Here is a 19,087-nt window from a genome sequence, read left to right as displayed (position 1 = left end):
CTCCTAGGTGTAAATATGAAATGTATTTAGATACCCAAGATACATCTCTGAGTCCATATTCCTGATCGTTGCAAAATGAAATCAAGGTGCTTTGAAAGAAGTGGATTAACCCAGAAGAAAATCAATCTAACACACCCTTTTGGCCAAATTCACAGATGAGTCCAAGTTGCTGTAAACTGCACCTTCTTTTGGTCCCCTTTACATGTATGTGATGCCATGACTGAAAGGATAAATGCTCTAAAGTAGCATGTATAATCCTAAAAGTTGTAAGTGAATATTACAGCGGAAAGTCTAATCTAAAGAAGAAACTGGAGAGAGGTGACACTGAATCACAATGTGCAGGAAGTATAAGTATATTGCAGAGGGAAACCCAAAGTCCTATAATAATCTCAGAAAAATATTTGGAGACATTATCCTTCAATGAATTACATGAAAAATAATATATATTCTAAGGGAATTTTAATAGGGGATGAAGAAAGATCTGGATTAGACATACTGAAATACTGGGAAGAAGGTTGTTTTATGGCTACTTTGCTTGCTAGTCCTTCACTTGAAATGCACTGCTCCATTTCAGTAGTGTTCCTGTTGAATTCCATATGAACGTTGTGGCATAGTCTATCCAGAAACCTTGCAGATGCACTTTGTTCAAGGTAAGGTGTTCAGATAGTCTGGTGATGAGAGTGCTAGAAGAACCTATGTAGAACAGAGTATCTAGTCTGTCCAGGAGGTGCATTTTGCCTAAGGTGTCTGCTCCATCCAGTAGCACCGGAGGTGTGTTAAATTTTTGTTTCTTGTACCTTGGTCATCTGGAAACAGCAGATTGGCTGTTGGGGAGCTTTCCATTACAAAAATGATGTCCACTTTTTTGATTAAAGTGCTGCTGAGCACAATTTTTTTAAAGCATAAAATGTTAATTGAGCTATAGCTTGACCCTATTGCACAATCAAAGATTTTAAATAAATAAATAAATTAAAATGCATAGAAAATTACAAAATACTCCCCTACACCCCACAAGTGGATATGCTTAGCTGCTCATTATAGGGTTAAGGAAAAGACCCCTATTGGCATTATCTTGGGGGAGGAGAAGAGGAGAGGATGGTGGTTTATGTACATTAATGAAGAAAGGGGTTGGAAAGGCTTAGATGGCTCCCACACACAGAGTTTATTTAAGTTTAAAGTAGCTATGGGATATCTCTGAAGCTTACTTGTATAGAAAAGATGTTACAAAAAGTCTGGCGGTGATGTGCATTAATTTAAAAGAGCCCTGCAATTTCAACTTCTGATGTTTGCATATTGTTGGGAGATGTTCCTCAAATGGAAAGGAGACTAACAGAGTACATCTGACGCTATGGAAAGTGTCCCCCCAAGATTAACAGACACTGTCACCTAGATTAAGGTGCAACATTTTGATCATGCATAGGAAGCACGAAGTGAAACTAACTGGTCTAATTTTACTTGTCAAATGAAATGCAAAAAAATAAACATCAACAAGCAACAGTAAATCAGTATTTTAAATACTCTTGATCTGAATAAATAAGTTGTTCTTAGTTACATGGTAGGGGATTCTCTCTAACCATGGTTAATTACAGCTGACCAAAAAAATGGCACTTATTTTTCACAGGATTTTGGAGCGGGGAGAGGGGGTTGTTTTTGTTTGGTTGGTTGGTTGTTTTTTATCAAAATGTCCTGAGAGAATTTTTTTGGTTTTTCAAAAAATAACTGTAACCAAAATTGGGGGTCAGGGGGTGGGGAGAGGAAGTTTTCAAATACAGGTTTTGATCATTATTTTGTTACTGAACATTTTTTGGTTCTGTAAAATTATTTTTTGTGAAAAAAAAAAATCAGCCAGCTCTACTGATCCATATGAAACCACACCAATGTTGACACCCATGGGGGGCCTCTGCATCCTTGTTAGACCCCTGAGGATTCCTCTTGTTTTTCCCTACTTCTCTTCTACCAAGCTATGGCACTGTCATTGCCTTTCCAACCCAGAATAACTGCACATGGTCCTCCCCAGAGCTAGTCAACCCCACACCTTTAACTGCCAGAGGGGATATGGAATAATGTGAGAGAAGTCACTATCTGCTGCAGGTCTGCCACTTCAGAGTCAGAAGTGGGGAACAAAGCCTATATGTCCTGTATGGCAGAGCACAGCTACCAGGTTGCTATAATGAATTTGTTTTTATTGGTGACACTTTAGACGAGCAATGAAATATTATTTCCTGCACAGGAGTAACAAATGTAATCTTGATTATGAAGTGTCATTTTTTTTAGTTTACACTTGGGAAAAGATGAAATAATCTTCAGTTCACCAGATCAAGTTGTACAGAGTTAGCTGCTTTCTTCTACAAATCCAAACTGCAGAAGATTTTTTCCTGAGGAATAGCCTTCAAGTGCACAAAAAGAGGTATGATTATAGGGCTTGAAGTATGCAGGAGCGTGAGAAAAAGCAAATAGGTTGCATTTCAGTTCCCAACGTAACACGAGCATGTTATGTTACTCTGAAACATGCTAAGTGTATGAAAATTGTTATGTTGCTGGATTTCTCTTTCTACAGAAAATAGTCTGTACATTAAAGAATAATGTGGAAGGGTTTCCAGGTTCCCTTTTACATAGATGACACTGTGGCTCAGTTGTAGTATAAGAAAAAGGGGAAAACTAAATTGACATTGTATTTGGAATTTGACATTCTAGATTTCATGTGGTGTGAATATTATGCATGACTTCTGTTGAAGGCTTCACTGGTGTGAGGTATGAGCATTATTTACCACAGTCCTTTGGACAAGAAGGATGAAGAATTCCATAAAGCCATTTCCTCCTTCCCTCAAGTGCATATTCCCATATATTCATGTCTTAAGGATAGCATTTTGTATTAATTAAGGTTTGCTGTTCTTTTTGAGATCTAAAAGATAAAGGTCCAGGAAACATTAGAAGCTGAAGGGGCAGAACTTTACAATTTCACTGCAAATAAATAAACAAACAAACCAAGTTTTAGCCTAGTCTACATGATATAGTGAGAACCACATATATTACCAGTTATCTCAGTTCCCCCTCTGTATAAATATGCATGTATAACCAAAGATGCACTTAATCCACGGGCACACCGCTCTAGCAGCTCCATTTACAGTTGTTCTAGTAGGACAATAACCAGAGGGTGGATGTTTTAATGAGTATTGAGTTCCAGTGATTATAGTCTCTGTATTGGCATTAACTAGCAAATCCCTCCACTTCTGCTGCTATTCAGATAGTCAGAAGTGATGAGGGGATTATGGGCATGCATAGCTTAGGGCAGATGCTGAGGAGCCTACCCAGAGGGGCTGCACTGCCTCCGCACCATGAAGCCGGTCTTTGTGGTGTTCCCGCCACAGAGCAAGGATCCAGCTGGGAACAGGATTGTGTAGGGGTGCAGTTTTATTGTCTGCTCCCCACCTCGGAGGACAGATGCAGAAGTAGTTAGTACGGACTAAAGTAATGCAGTATCCAGCGCATAGTGACTGGAAACGGAGGGAGAATTCCTTCTTTCCAGTCTCTGGTTAACTCTGCTACACCAAACCGCGCTTCTAAATCTTTAATTCAAGCAATAAGATTTAAGCCTTAGTCAATATGGCTGAATCCCATACATTGGCCTACACTGTGAATTTTGCATGAGTGGCAAAGTCATCATATTTTCATAAATGTTGCTCTGGAGTAGTCTGGCCTTGTGGGTCATGCACTAGAGTGGGACTCTGGAGACCTGGGGTCTTTTCCTGCCTCTACTATTGTCCTGCTGGGTGAGCTTGGACAAGTCACTTCAACTCCCTGTATTCCAGTCTCCCTAGAGACTAGTCCAGAGTTCCAGAAGCTGAAAAATTCCAAGATGGGGTTACACCTATGAGATTTACATCAAGCAGGATTTGACTTGTGGCAGTCAGCAACCTACCAGAGCACATGTGTTCTTGCAGTCATTCCTTTATAGCTTACATTTATACGGTATGTTGTATCCTGAAAGCTCCCAAAATGCTTTACAAATGGCTGGGTAAGTAAACCTATCTTGAACTTGAACCCTGTCTGAGGTTCACAAATGTTCCAACCCCATTCCAGTACTTTATTTTGGCTGAATGAGGAAACACTGAAGTACCCAGAGAAGTGACTATGGTTATTTCATATAGACAAGGATAGGAAAAAATCTATATTTTTTGCAACTTTGAAGAATTTCATGTTAAAAATATGGTAGAAGATCAGTACATTTTTTCTGACATGAAGAAGGAATTTCTATAGTGATTAAAGCATGTACCGGTAGTCAGGCCTCCTGGATTCTATTCACAACTCTGCCACCAATGTGTGACCTTAGGCAACTCATGTAACCTTTCTGTGCATTATTTTCCCCATTTGCAAAAAGAGGATTAACCTGATGTCTTTCCCCACAGGTGGCTTGTGAAGCTTAATTAACATTTGAAAAATGATCAGCTGAGTGCTGCATGCAAAAGTTGCTATGTAAATGTAAACCCTACACATTTAAAAGTCACATATATCACAGTGTCCTGACAGAGACACCTGCTATGGCTTTTAGACCTTTACAACCAGGCTGTGCAGAAAGGGGAGGTTGCTGTAGAGAATAAGTGCCAGCAGAATGCCGCTGGGGGTTCTGAGAAAACATATGCCTCATGTCAGCCCTAACGCTCTCTAATATTAATGAAAACATTTCTCCATACTCAGGGACTGCAAGGATTCCGGCTGCCCTCTGTCTACTGCTGATGTGTGTGGACTTCCTGGAACTTCTAATTTGCTTGCACACCCATACAGCTGCATCCAGTTGATCTTTCAACTCTGGAATACTCTCCCAGGGAGAACAGACGTGGAAAACCTCTGTTAGGTCATCTAGTTCCTCTCCCCATGTTACTTTCCCCAGCCAGCACAGGTTCACTCCCTGTGTTCTCCAGGGGTTGCTTGAGTCTAGTTTTAAAGGGCTCAACAATGAAGTTTCCTGCATTTTCTCTGATTCTGTATTTCAGTAACAACATTTTGTTATGTATCCAGGGCTTCAGAAGCTTGTTTTGGATCTGGTTAACAATCAAAAGAGTAAGGGTAAGTTATAGTGGTAGTTTATATATTAATAATTAATTAAATCCAATTATTATTAATACAAATGTACTCTAGGTCCCTGTCAACATACTGAGATCTACTCACCGCGGTGTCTCTCCTATGGTGAGTTGACTGCTGCTGCTCCCCCGTCGACTCCGCCTGCACCTTTTGTAGCAGTGGAGTACAGGAGTCGACAGGGGAGTGCTCAGGGGTCGATTTATTGCATCTGGACCAGACACAATAAATCAACCGCTGCTGGATCGATCGCTGCCCGCCGATCCGGCAGGTACTATAGACATGTCCTCAGTCTCTCCTGTTAGAGGTGTTCCACGGTGTATACGTAATTAAATGAATGTTAATTGAGTCAGATATTGACACTGTAGACTGGTGGTTAGGTCACTCACCTGGGAAGTAGGAGAGTCAGATTTAAATCCCTCTTCTGATTCAGAGAGAGCAGCAACTTGAATCTGGTGTCACATTTCCTAGGCATGTACCCTTACCACTCGTCACTATTCTGTGCTGCCTGTCTCTTTCTGGTTTATTCTAAAAAATATCAAAAGTTTTTGGTTTCATCACATTGCAGACTGGTAAAATATTTGAAATCATGGAAATTTTCACAGCTCTCGTCTTAGGCTCTCTGTGCTTCAATTTGCTCATCTGTAAGAAACGTGGATAAAAGTATTTTACTCTTCTTTGAGATCTATAGATGAAGTGGGCTGTAAGTACTAAAAGCTGGAACTCAGATACCTATCAGGTAAGCATATTACTTAGTTGGGAGGACTCTAAGAAGAGGATTTTACCATCCATTGTGTAACTCTGTTCAGGAGTAGTGTTATTTGATCCAGCAGCAGAGGTCACCACAATATGAACAGTGTGTGTTTTGAATAATGGGACTATACTCAGTATTATGTGTTATGCACACAGGAATTCCTCATTATTCCTTCAGTTGAACAAACCAGTTTTATGTTTGGTTTCAGAGTAGCAGCTGTGTTAGTCTGTATTCTGAAAAAGAAAAGGAGTACTTGTGGCACCTTAGAGACTAACCAATTTATTTGAGCATAAGCTTTTGTGAGCTACAGCTCACTTCATCGGATGCATTCAGTGGAAAATACAATGAGGAGATTTATATACGCACAGAACATGAAAAAAATGGGTGTTATCATACACACTATAAGGAGAGTGATCACTTAAGATGAGCTATTACCAGCAGGAGAGCGGGGGCGGGGAGAAAACCTTTTGTAGTGATAATCAAGGTGGGCCATTTCCAGCAGTTAACAAGAACGTCTGAGGAACAGTGGGGGGTGACGGGGGGGGAAATAAAGATGAGGAAATAGTTTTACTTTGTGTAATGACCCATCCACGCCCAGTCTCTATTCAAGCCTAAGTTAATGGTATCCAGTTTGCAAATTAATTCCAATTCAGCAGTCTCTCGTTGGAGTCTGTTTTTGAAGTCTTTTTGTTGTAATATTGCGACTTTTAGGTCTGTAATTGAGTGACCAGAGAGATTGAAGTGTTCTCCGACTGGTTTTTGAATGTTATAATTCTTGACATCTCATTTGTGTCCATTTATTCTTTTACATAGAGACTGTTCGGTTTGGCCAATGTACATGGCATTGCTGGCACATGATGGCATATATCACATTGGTGGATGTGCAGGTGAACGAGCCTCTGATAGTGTGGCTGATGTGATTAGGCCCTATGATGGTGTCCCCTGAATAGATATGTGGACACAGTTGGCAATGGGCTTTGTTGCAAGGATAGGTTCCTGGGTTAGTGGTTCTGTTGTGTGGTGTGTGGTTGCTGGTGAGTATTTGCTTCAGGTTGGGGGACTGTCTGTAGACAAGGACTGGCCTGTCTCCCAAGATTTGTGAGAGTGATGGGTCATCCTTCAGGATAGGTTGTAGATCCTTGATGATGCATTTGAGAGGTTTTAGTTGGGGGCTGAAGGTGATGGCTAGTGGCGTTCTGTTATTTTCTTTGTTGGGCCTGTCCTATAGTAGGTGTCTTCTGGGTACTCTTCTGGCTCTGTCAATTTGTTTCTTCACTTCAGCAGGTGGGTATTGTAGTTGTAAGAATACTTGATAGAGATCTTGTAGGTGTTTGTCTCTGTCTGAGGGGTTGGAGCAAATGCGGTTGTATCATAGAGCTTGGCTGTAGACAACGGATCATGTGGTGTGGTCTGGGTGAAAGCTGGAGGCATGTAGGTAGGAATAGCGGTCAGTAGGTTTCCGGTATAGGGTGATGTTTATGTGACCATCACTTATTAGCACCATAGTGTCCAAGAAGTGGATCTCTTGTGTGAACTGGTCCAGGCTGAGGTTGATGGTGGGGTGGAAATTGTTGAAATCATGGTGGAATTCCTCAAGAACTTCTTTTCCATGGGTCCAGATGATGAAGATGTCATCAATGTAGCGCAAGTAGAGTAGGGGCATTAGGGGACGAGAGTTGAGGAAGCGTTGTTCTAAGTCAGCCATAAAAATGTTGGCATACTGTAGGGCCATGCGGGTACCCATAGCAGTGCCGCTGATTTGAAGGTATACATTGTCTCCAAATGTGAAATAGTTATGGGTGAGGACACAGTCACAAAGTTCAGCCACCAGGTTTGCCGTGACATTATCGGGGATACTGTTCCTGATGGCTTGTAGTCCATTTGTGTAGAATGTTTGTGTAGAGGGCTTCTACATCCATAGTGGCCAGGATGGTGTTTTCAGGAAGATCACTGATGGACTGTAGTTTCCTCAGGAAGTCAGTGATGTCTCAAAGATAGCTGGGAGTGCTGGTAGCGTAGGGCCTGAGGAGGGAGTCTATGTAGCCAGACAATCCTGCTGTCAGTGTGACAATGCCTGAGATGATGGGGCGTCCAGGATTTCCAGATTTATGGATCTTGGGTAACAGATAGAATACCCCAGGTCGCGGTACAGGGGTGTGTCTGTGCGGATTTGTTCTTTTGCTTTTTCAGGGAGTTTCTTGAGCAAATGGTGTAGTTTCTTTCGGTAACCCTCAGTGGAATCAGAGGGTAATGGCTTGTAGAAAGTGGTGTTGGAGAGCTGCCTAGCAGCCTCTTGTTCATATTCCGACCTATTCATGATGACGACAGCACCTCCTTTGTCAGCCTTTTTGATTTTGATGTCAGAGTTGTTTCTGAGGCTGTGGATGGCATTGTGTTCTGCACAGCTGAGGTTATGGGGCAAGTGATGCTGCTTTTCCACAATTTCAGCCCATGCACGTCGGCAGAAGCACTCTATGTAGAAGTCCAGTCTGTTGTTTCGACTTTCAGGAGGGGTCCACCTAGAATCCTTCTTTTTGTAGTGTTGGTAGGAAGGTCTCTGTGGATTAGTACGTTGTTCAGAGGTGTGTTGGAAATATTCCTTGAGTCGGAGACGTTGAAAATAGGATTCTGAGTCAGCACAGAACTGTTTCATGTTCGTGGGGGTGGAGGGGCAGAAGGAGAGGCCCCGAGATAGGACAGATTCTTCTGCTGGGCTAAGAGTATAGTTGGTTAGATTAACAATATTGCTGGTTGGGTTAAGGGAACCATTGCTGTGGCCCCTTGTGGCATGTAGTAGTTTAGATAGTTTAGTGTCCTTTTTCTTTTGTAGAGAAGCAAAGTGTGTGTTGTAAATGGCTTGTCTAGTTTTTGTAAAGTCCAGCCACGAGGAAGTTTGTGTGGAAGTTTGTTTTTTATGAGAGTATCCAGTTTTGAGAGCTCATTCTTAATCTTTCCCTGTTTGCTGTAGAGGATGTTGATCTGGTGATTCCTCAGTTTCTTTGAGAGCGTGTGGCACAAGCTGTCAGCATAGTCTGTATGGTATGTAGATTGTAATGGATTTTTTACCATCAGTCCTTTTGGTACGATGTCCATCTGTTTGCATTTGGAAAGGAAGATGATGTGTATCTGTATCTGTACAAGTTTTTTCATGAAGTTGATAGATTTCCACTCCATACAGCTAAATGCAGTGCCTTGCATAATGACAGGTTTCAGAGTAGCAGCCATGTTAGTCTGTATTCGCAAAAAGAAAAGGAGTACTTGTGGCACCTTAGAGACTAACCAATTTATTTGAGCATAAGCTTTCGTGAGCTACAGCTCACTTCATCAGATACATTCAGTGGAAAATACAGTGAGGAGATTTATATACACCCAGAACATGACTTCTACAATCAGTAGTCACTTTTCTGAGTGCCTCAATTTTGGGGGGCTCAACCTAAGCCACAGAAAACGGTACAAATTTTGAGAAACCACTGAACTCTTTGAAAATCAGAACCTTTTAAGGCATCTCAAGTTGGCTAATTCAAAAGTCAAGGAACTTAAAATAACTTGTCTCTGTTAAAAATCTTGGCATATGTCACTTTGGAGCAACTGATCATTTTAAACACCACAGACATGGGGAGGTTTTATTTTGGATGCCTTTTCATTTTGCCATGGACCTATCATTTTGGTATGCTACCCTGTTCGGAATCCACATTAACCCAATATGGGTCTTTGACCACTTTTAAAGATGTATCAGCTACTAATGGACCTTATCATTTACGTCAAGCAACAGAAGCAAATGGTTTTAAATCTGGAGGTCCTAGGATCAGTCCCCACGGACAATCTAATTAGATGCATTGGCTAAAATGTCCAAAAGTACCTAAGTAATTTTTAGAGCTGAAATCCAAGCAATTTAGAAACCTGGGAGTCTAAGACCTATTGGCTTTTATGAGCCCTAGCATGCTAAATGCCTATGTCACTTTTGAAAATTGAACTTAGACATAAGACACTTATGACTAGATCAAAAAGGGATTTAGGCATTAAAACACCTAACTCCTAGGTGTACTGCCAGCTAGCATACTCCTTAAGCCTGAGTTAGCTGCCCCAGCTCCTCATACACTGCATGGGGGAAATGAAGCACTTAAGAGAGCAGTCCTCATAAACCAGTAAGCTGAGTCAGAGCACAAGGGTCGGATTTAGGGCCCAGATTCACAAAGCACTTAGGTGTCTAACTCCCTTTGATCTAAGCCGTAGGCACCACACTGACAGGCTGGAGGGAGGTGCCTATCTCTGTTCAGGATTCTCAGCTGTGCATTCGCTCCTCAGATTGGGTGTCTAAACCAGGTCACCCTTTCTCACAAAGGGAATGACTGCACAACCTCTGGATGTAAGCCTCCCAGCTGGGATCGACACACTCAGGCTAGCAGGCCTTGTGCTAGTGCCCTACAAATAGCTGTGTAGACAGCAATTTCAAGTTGTGGCTTGGGCTGGAGCTCAGGCTCTGAAGCCTAGGAGCTGGCGGTTGGGGAGTGGGGGGGAGAGAGAGGTTTAAGAACCTGAGTTCCAGCCTGAGTCTCAAGTTCAAAGCACTGTCAACACAGCTATTTTTAGAACACTAGCACGAGCCCTGTTAGCCCATGGCTGTGAAGCCATGGGTTTGAGAATGTCAGTGGCACGTGACAATGTTGGACTTAGGCACTTAGAACCTCTCTGTATCTAGCCCTTAGGCACTTTCAAAATGCTACTCATTGTTACACTTGGGTAAGAACCCTTCTCATGTCCTTGCAACTAGTGTCTCCGAGTATTTCTCTGGTACCCTACATGTTTTCGTATTCAAGTCTGCCATTTCTAAACAAATTGGCCCTGAGAGACAAGTTTATGAAATGCTGTTTATTTTTTCCAGTGCCACACATCTCTTTCCTTATAATCAAGTGTGCTCTAAAGCCAGGGGTTTGAAAACAAGAATTATATTCTTTGGGCATCTGAAATTTTAAAGTTTGCAAGTCATGTCTAGGCTTATCTTTTAAAAATTGAGCAAATAAAAGTGCTCTAAGGTAGTTCAAAAATAATTGCATGAACAAGTGATGGTTTTTCCCTCACTTTTTCTCCCATCTTTTCTCTTTCCTTAACAGCTGCTTCTCCTTTGACTCTGCATCCAGCTCATCAAGGCCCCTGTCAAACTGGTATCAAGTCTAAGACTGTCAGTCACCATGGCCTGCATGTAGGGTGTCAGCAGCCTCAAAGAGATCTTTTCTTTCATTATAAATTTCATTGCTTAGTTCCAGAGTGTTCAGCACAGAATGGATGTGTGCATTATTGGCAGTCATCTCTACTTTCTTCTGCCTGGAAAATATCGGTCCCCTTCTATATCCCTGCTGATTTCTGACACTGCAATGGGGAGACAATCAATTCTTTACCAAAAGAGTTTAGCTCACCCAGAGCTTTCATTAATGAGACAGAGTGTCTGCCTGCTCAGCCAAAGAAGAATGGAGTAGACAGTACAGAGGGTGGGGAGAAAAGACAAGGGTGAAATGAGCACTGTTGAGAGAGAAGAAGATTATGATGAAGATAGAAAGGGGACGAAAAGAAGAAGGGAGAGAGAGGGAGGGTAACCCCCCCTTGCATGCCTCTCCTTGTCTTCTCTCATTCTTTTTATTTTTGCATTCCATGTTCTTGTCTCCTCATTGATACAAAAAGATCCCACAGTGGTTGGCATATTATAGAGAGATTGAATTGAAAACTGTCAGAAGGACCATTTTAAAAAGGTAATGTAAAACTAACATATAGGATTAGGTACAGGTGTTTAATCGGGTTTGGTTCACACCCATCTCAGATGATTTTTAGGGTGTTCTGATGTTATACAGCTAAGAGAAATGGGATGACAGTAAGCACATGAAAAATTAGATTGAATGGTTGGAAAATATTCCAGATTCAAAAAAAGCCTCCCAAGGGAAGTAGTGGAAAATTTTATACCGGGGTGGCCAAACCGTGGCTTGTGAGCCACATGTGGCTCATTTACCATTAAAGTGTGGCTTGTGAAGCTCCCACCCCCCATTCTCTGCCTACCAGACTTGAGGGCATGTGCTTTATTGCATTACCCTTCTGGTGCTTTCTGACTTTACTCTTTATATTTTCTTTGTCTCCTTTGCATGTTCCCTTCTTTCCCTGTCCATTTTCCCCAGAAGCACATCCTGTTCACCCAGATATTCACTCTGTGGTGCAGTTGTTGTAAAATTTAAATCCAGGATGCATGTAATTAAAAAAAGAAAAAAAACAGAATTTTATCAATGAAACCTAATGTCAGATAACATATCCCTCCAACACATCAAGTTCCAGTTCTGACCTCCTCCAAAGCTCCTGACTCTCAAAGAAGATGGGGATTCACATAGTAGATATGGTTTCTATAATTGCCTTGTCACCACCAAATTGCATAGATTGGGTACACCCTGTTATAGGATCCTTTCCCAGAATGCTTTTCTTGGTAGCTGCTCCTTTAAATTAGGCAGAGACAAGCAGCTACAGCCTTAAAATGACCCTTGTCCATGTGACTGCTACAGACTACTCCTCCCTGTCTTCCAGCTGGTAAGTATTTTAAACTCCTGTTATGTTATCTTCTGGTGTTCCCTTTTCTCTTAATAGTAAGGAAGTTGCTCTCCTGCTCTTCCATCGTCTCTCTACTCTCCTTCTCATCCTCTTTCTCTTTTGCACTTCCCCCACCCCCATTATTTTCTGCCCACCATTTTCCTCTTGGAATTATACTTGCCTTCTCATCGGTTTTGTTCCTTTCATAAACTTAGTCTGCAGTTCGGGTGTGCACTCTTAAACAGCTATTCTCTTTCACCCCAGGAGAAGGAACTTTTAAATGATAAATGAATCTATCCATGCTTAAAGTTTGCATAACAGTTTATATGACTTTAAAAATGCGTTGGCAACCTTTGGTGCAAATGTGAGGCCATGATTTTTCAGCTCTCTCTCACTGTCTTGCCTCTTTTCTGTGCCCTCCATGACTTTTTCATATTTATTTGTCTTGGGTTTGAATTTCTTTTATCTACCCTGTCTGGCACAATCTGTTCATATTTTGTTTTTAAAATATTATTCTGGTTAGTAGTACTAGTAAAAATGGTTGGATTAGCAGGCCTGAAGATGGAAGTCTTCTATCTATACACCCACCACACAGATACAGCATGGCAACTACCAAATTCCTCACACTGCTACACCGATAGAGGGTACTTCGCCTCTGACCTGAAGGGCACACCTGCATGTGTGAGAGAGGAACTTAGGTCTAGATCTTCAAAGGTATTTAGGCATCTAACTCCCATCTATTTCAGTATCTCCTAAATATCTTTGAGGATGTGGCCTCTAGTTTCCATATCTTCTTTACTGTGAGTGTAATCAAATGTGAAAATTAGTGGGAAATGTGGTGGTGGTCTTTTGTATGTGAACACATATTTGCTAAGAACAAACTGAGACCACCAAATTCATTTCAAATAGGTCTGCACATATCCACCAGCTGGTAACAAATTTAATTCTTCATCCCTGTTCGGTTTGATGCATTGATTAAATGTTCTGTATCCAAATACCAATCCAAAGACCCAGTAAGTTCTCAGTACCGTTAGAAGGTGTTTGATTTTGAAGGGGATCTCGGACTTCAGCTTCTGAGGGGAAGATATTTAGATAGACCACCATGTATAGGTCAGCCAAATGCAAACCACTCTCTATGCACCTGTGAAGGAGCAGAGAAACTGCTGCCTCGCACAGCAGGGGTTAAAGAAAACCTGTAGGTTCAGCTAGCCCCTCCCAGCTATACCTGCAGCCAATGCGAGGCCTGGAGGGGTGGGGGGAAGAAGACAGCCTGGCTCATCAGGTGCTGACTGGCAAGGAGGCAGGAACTTGCTGTTTACCTGCCTGAAGGGACGCAGCAGCAACCTGCCACCCCATGCAGTCACTGGAGACAAGTAAGCCTTCCCCTTGCCAAAGGGAGCCTGCAGATAAGCCCCAACTGCTGGGGAATTAGATTAGTTTGGGACGTGGCTCCTCTAATGAATCTTTAGTAGGACAGTGGTTCCCAAACTTGTTCCGCCGCTTGTGCAGGGAAAGCCCCTGGCGAGCCAGGCCGGTTTGTTTACCTGCCGCGTCCGCAGGTTCGGCCGATCGTGGCTCCCACTGGCCGCGGTTCGCTGCTCCAGGCCAATGGGAGCTGCTGGAAGCGATGCGGGCCGAGGGATGTACTGGGAGCTGCTGGAAACAGTGGCCAGTATGTCCCTCGACCCACATCGTTTCCAGCAGCTCCCATTGGCCTGGAGCAGTGAACCGCAGCCATTGGGATCCGCCATCGGCCGAACCTGCGGACGCGGCAGGTAAACAAACTGGCCCGGCCCAGCAGGGGTTTTCCCTGCACAAGCGGCGGAACAAGTTTGGGAACCACCATAGTAGGAAGGAGCCTGGGAAAAGAGCCCACTGAAGACTCTATCACAGCACTGTTCACTATAGTCACTTCCTATATATATATATATATATATATATATATTATATATATATATATATATATTTCTCTGCATTCTTAATTGAGAAGATTACATTTCTTTCTTCCGTTTAACCTCTTCCAGTGCTTCAGAGAAATGAGACAGGTATTGGAAAAAAATGCTGGTGACTTTGTTTCAAGGGTATATATCAACATAACAAATGTTTGCTTGGAGAGCCCAGGCAAGCAGCTATTATAAGAGAGAGATCAACTCAAATGTGAATGCCCCAAAGCAAGTGTAAATTCCTTCCTTTCCTCCATTGTCTTGCTTTAAGTGTAATGGTATTTAGCACATGAATATTGTAAACCAATGGTGACTCACAACTGATAGATAACTGATCCTAGAGATTTAGCCTTCTCTCTGGGAAGCAGCATGATTCAGTAATAGGGCACTGGACTAGGAGACCTTGGCTTTATTCTTGGCACCACCAGATCTACAGTGTGATCATGGCCAAGTCATTTAATCTCTGTGCCTCAGTTTCCCCATCTGTAAAATGAGGATAATGATAATTTCCCTTATTTGTAAAATGCTTGAGAACTATAGATCCAAAATACAATGCAAGTACTAAATATTATTGTTGTTGTTCTTGCAGAACTAACAGTTTCTTCAAGTTCACTTTTGGCTCAAAATTATTTAGCAGTTTTCTTTGAGAATTTCAAATCTAGGGATTGATGATGAAGAGTTCTGTAAGTACAATCAATGCACTATTAGAATTGTCTTGGGTTACTTGTCAGGTAAATCACATGGTGTTGTTTCTGTTTCTGATTGGATGAGCACACAAGTGTTTCTGCCACACAAGTGTTTCTGGTGTGCAAATTGTGGCTGGTCCTAACACAGCCACATAAGGTATGTCTACACAGTATTATAAACCGAGATGTCATAGAATCATAGAATATAGGGTTGGAAGGGACCTCAGGAGGTCATCTAGTCCAACCCCCTGCTCAAAGCAGGACCAATCCCCAATTAAATCATCCCAGCCAGGGCTTTGTCAAGCCTGACCTTAAAAAGTTCTAAGGAGGCAGATTCTACCACCTCCCTAGGTAATGCATTCCAGTGTTTCACCACCCTCCTAGTGAAAAAAGTTTTTCCTAATATCCAATCTAAACCTCCCCCACTGCAACTTGAGACCATTACTCCTTGTCCTGTCCTCTTCTACCACTGAGAATAGTCTAGAACCATCCTCTCTGGAACCACCTCTCAGGTAGTTGAAAGCAGCTATCAAATCCCCCCTCATTCTTCTCTTCTGTAGACTAAACAATCCCAGTTCCCTCAGCCTGTCCTCATAAGTCATGTGTTCTAGACCCCTAATCATTTTTGTTGCCCTTCGCTGGACTCTCTCCAATTTATCCACATCCTTCTTGTAGTGTGGAGCCCAAAACTGGACACAGTACTCCAGATGAGGCCTCACCAATGTTGAATAGAGGGGGACAATCACGCCCCTTGATCTGCTCGCTATGCCCCTACTTATACATCCCAAAATGCCATTGGCCTTCTTGGCAACAAGGGCACACTGCTGCCTCATATCCAGCTTCTCGTCCACTGTCACCCCTAGGTCCTTTTCCGCAGAACTGTTGCCTAGCCATTCGGTCCCTAGACTGTAGGGGTGCATTGGGTTCTTCCGTCCTAAGTGCAGGACCCTGCACTTATCCTTATTGAACCTCTTCAGATTTCTTTTGGCCCAATCCTCCAATTTGTCTAGGTCCCTCTGTATCCTATCCCTGCCCTCCAGCGTATCTACCACTCCTCCTAGTTTAGTATCATCCACAAATTTGCTGAGAGTGCAATCCACACCATCCTCCAGATCATTTATGAAGATATTGAACGAAACCAGCCCCAGGACCGACCCCTGGAGCACTCCACTTGATACCGGCTGCCAACTAGACATGGAGCCATTGATCACTACCCATTGAGCCCGACAATCTAGCCAACTTTCAACCCACCTTATAGTGCATTCATCCAGCCCATACTTCTTTAACTTGCTGACAAGAATACTGTGGGAGACCGTGTCAAAAGCTTTTCTAAAGTCAAGAAACAATACATCCACTGCTTTCCCTTCATCCACAGAACCAGTAATCTCATCATAGAAGGTGATTAGATTAGTCAGGCATGACCCTCCCTTGGTGAATCCATGTCTGTGAGACCGGGTCTTGTAGACTTGGTTTTTCCAAGTCCATCCTTCAGCATCCACACTGCGTTATAAGGCTGGGTTTACAATTGCTGGACACAGGTCTCACAGCCATGCTAAGGCATCCATCTATGCAAAGCTTCTGACTCTGGTCTGCAGCTTGAACTGTACCCACACTGCAAAATGACAGAGCTTGCACCTGAGTTACAAAGTGAGGCTCTGACCCACTTTCATAGCAGTGTGCTAGGACCTGGATCCTGAGTGCTTGTTGACCCGAGTCAGACTAATTTGTGTGTGGACAGAAGTGGGGCTTGGGCTTAAACCTGAGTCAGAGACCGGGTTTAGTGTGCAGTGTACACATACCCTTATGCACATAAAGGGAGTAAGATGCTCTTCCCCAAATCCCTATGTAGCTTCCTCAGACTTTGACTTTCGATGCAGAGGTGTAGCTGATAGTCCCTACCCTCAAGCAGGGAGGTGGAGAGAAGCAGTAAATGGGAAGAACCTTGACCTGTTCCCCCAAAATACCAGTCAGAAGAGATGAACTAGCATGAGTGAGGGTAATGTGCTACACTTGGTAAGGGGCTGTATCAAATTACACTCACTCGTCCCCAAAGCTGAGCTGCTCTTGGGGCAGTGCTGCTTTATGCCATCATTGGCCCTTACACAGGGCACACTCTAACCCTTAATTTTGATTTTAGAATTTGCTGTCTACAAACATTTGTGCACAGTAAAATGCAGGAAATGTTTGTGGCAAGGAAATACAAGAGGCTGGAGCATCAGTGAAGCAACTGTTTTGAAAAAATAAATGAATATTCATAGATTTTTTTTTAAATTAAGCATTCAAGAATCCTTCTACAGAACCATTCAATAGGGGGTTTCAAAACCCTTTACAAATATTTATTCAAAGCCTCTTCACACCACTATGCACTAGGTAAGTATTATGTCCATTTTACAGAGGTATATATAGAGGCACTGAGGAGACCAATGACTTATACCTGCTGTCTCAGTGGCTGACCCCGAAATAGAGCTGTGATTTCCTGACTCTTATTCCTCTGCTCTCAACATAAGAACATATAGACTTTAGTTTTCAACTCTTCCCTATTGTACATGATAGTCTAATGGAAAGACAATCTGTTTTCTAAGGGAAATTTGCAAGGGTTAATTACCAGTGTGGCTTTTCATGTCTCAGTTCTTGGGATGAAGTCCCCAAATAGTTAGCAATAGAAGCAGCAGCTCTTTCAACCAAATGGGTGAAAACAAAAGGGTTTCATCACCATCTTTTTCTCACTTATTCCTTCAGTGCATCTTTACGGGGGGTTGAATGCATTTCTTTAAGTGCCCTGTCAATCACTTAAAATAAATCTTTAGTCAGTTTGTTCACTCAGCAGATTATTTGTAACCTTGTACATTTCAGTTGTTGATGCCTCATGCATTGGGATCACTGCCCTAACAATGCAACATCATTTCATCACCATATTGGGGAAAATATAAATGAAGAGAGAGAAACATGATTAACTACTACATTAAGTGAAAATGAGAAAGAAACCATAATTCAGTGAAAATTTGCCGCCAAATTTAGGTTTTGTAAAATTTAAGGTTTTACAAAACCTAAAGCAAATAGGAACAGGTCCTGTTTTTTGTTGTTTTTTTTTGATTCAGTGAAAACAAGGAACAGTTTACATTCCCTGTTTGCAGCTCAAACATTGCAGCATTTTTCCAATGTGTAAGAGAGGGAGCATAAACCGACCAGAAGCTGACTAAAAAAGACCAGAAACTCACTAATCTCTTTCATTCACTTCTTTTCCCCAAGACAGAAAGGCAAAGAATAAACAAACAGCATAAATATTGAAAATTTAATTAGATTTCACTAATGGTTTCATCTTAGATGCTGCTTTAGATAATTACTAAAAGGAACAATCACTGAGATTCAATCCCACTTTATTGTGATAGCTTCAGCTTTCACTCATGTTCCTTTTATCTGACATCCAATGTGCTCCCCTTCTAGCAAAAATAGAACTATTCTGGAAGAGATCTATGTATGTAAATTTTGTAATGTATACAAGATCAATCAATTTTTCTCTGTTTCAATCAGCTGAGTGGTAGGAATGTTGAAAGTGTTATAGTGAGGCCATTGGACAACTTGAATTGTTTGTCTTCTAATAATGACACAGAAGCCTATCTTCTCTAAGTGAATACAAGGCATACTGTCTAGCCCGCAAACTTGTGTCCTGCTTCTGTGCAAAAAAGCAAGTGAAAAGGGATGGATTTGGGCTTTGAGGGGAAGGCCCCCTTTATCTGCTCCCGACACGCACTTTTTCACATGGCTCTTCTTCCAACAGTGGTTAACTTCCACAGGCTGTACATGATTTCATCACTGGGATGACTACCATTTGGTGAGAGATGGTGCTTTGACTGTGTGATGTACAGTGGGTGAATATATTGGGAAAAATTACGAACCAACTTGGATTTTTATCCCAAAACTTGAATTGAACTCCTCTCTGTGCCCCATCAGTGGAATAAATAAATAAAATAAAAATAAAAATGTTAAACTAACTTAAATTTAATACTTTTTTCATCCACCTGGCTCAGGCTGGAAATGCTAATACCAAAATTCCAGGAAGGGAAAGA

The sequence above is a fragment of the Lepidochelys kempii genome, chromosome 6, assembly GCF_965140265.1.
Source record: "Lepidochelys kempii isolate rLepKem1 chromosome 6, rLepKem1.hap2, whole genome shotgun sequence".
NCBI classification, from domain to species: domain Eukaryota; kingdom Metazoa; phylum Chordata; order Testudines; family Cheloniidae; genus Lepidochelys; species Lepidochelys kempii.
Note: the sequence above shows the minus strand (reverse complement) of the source record.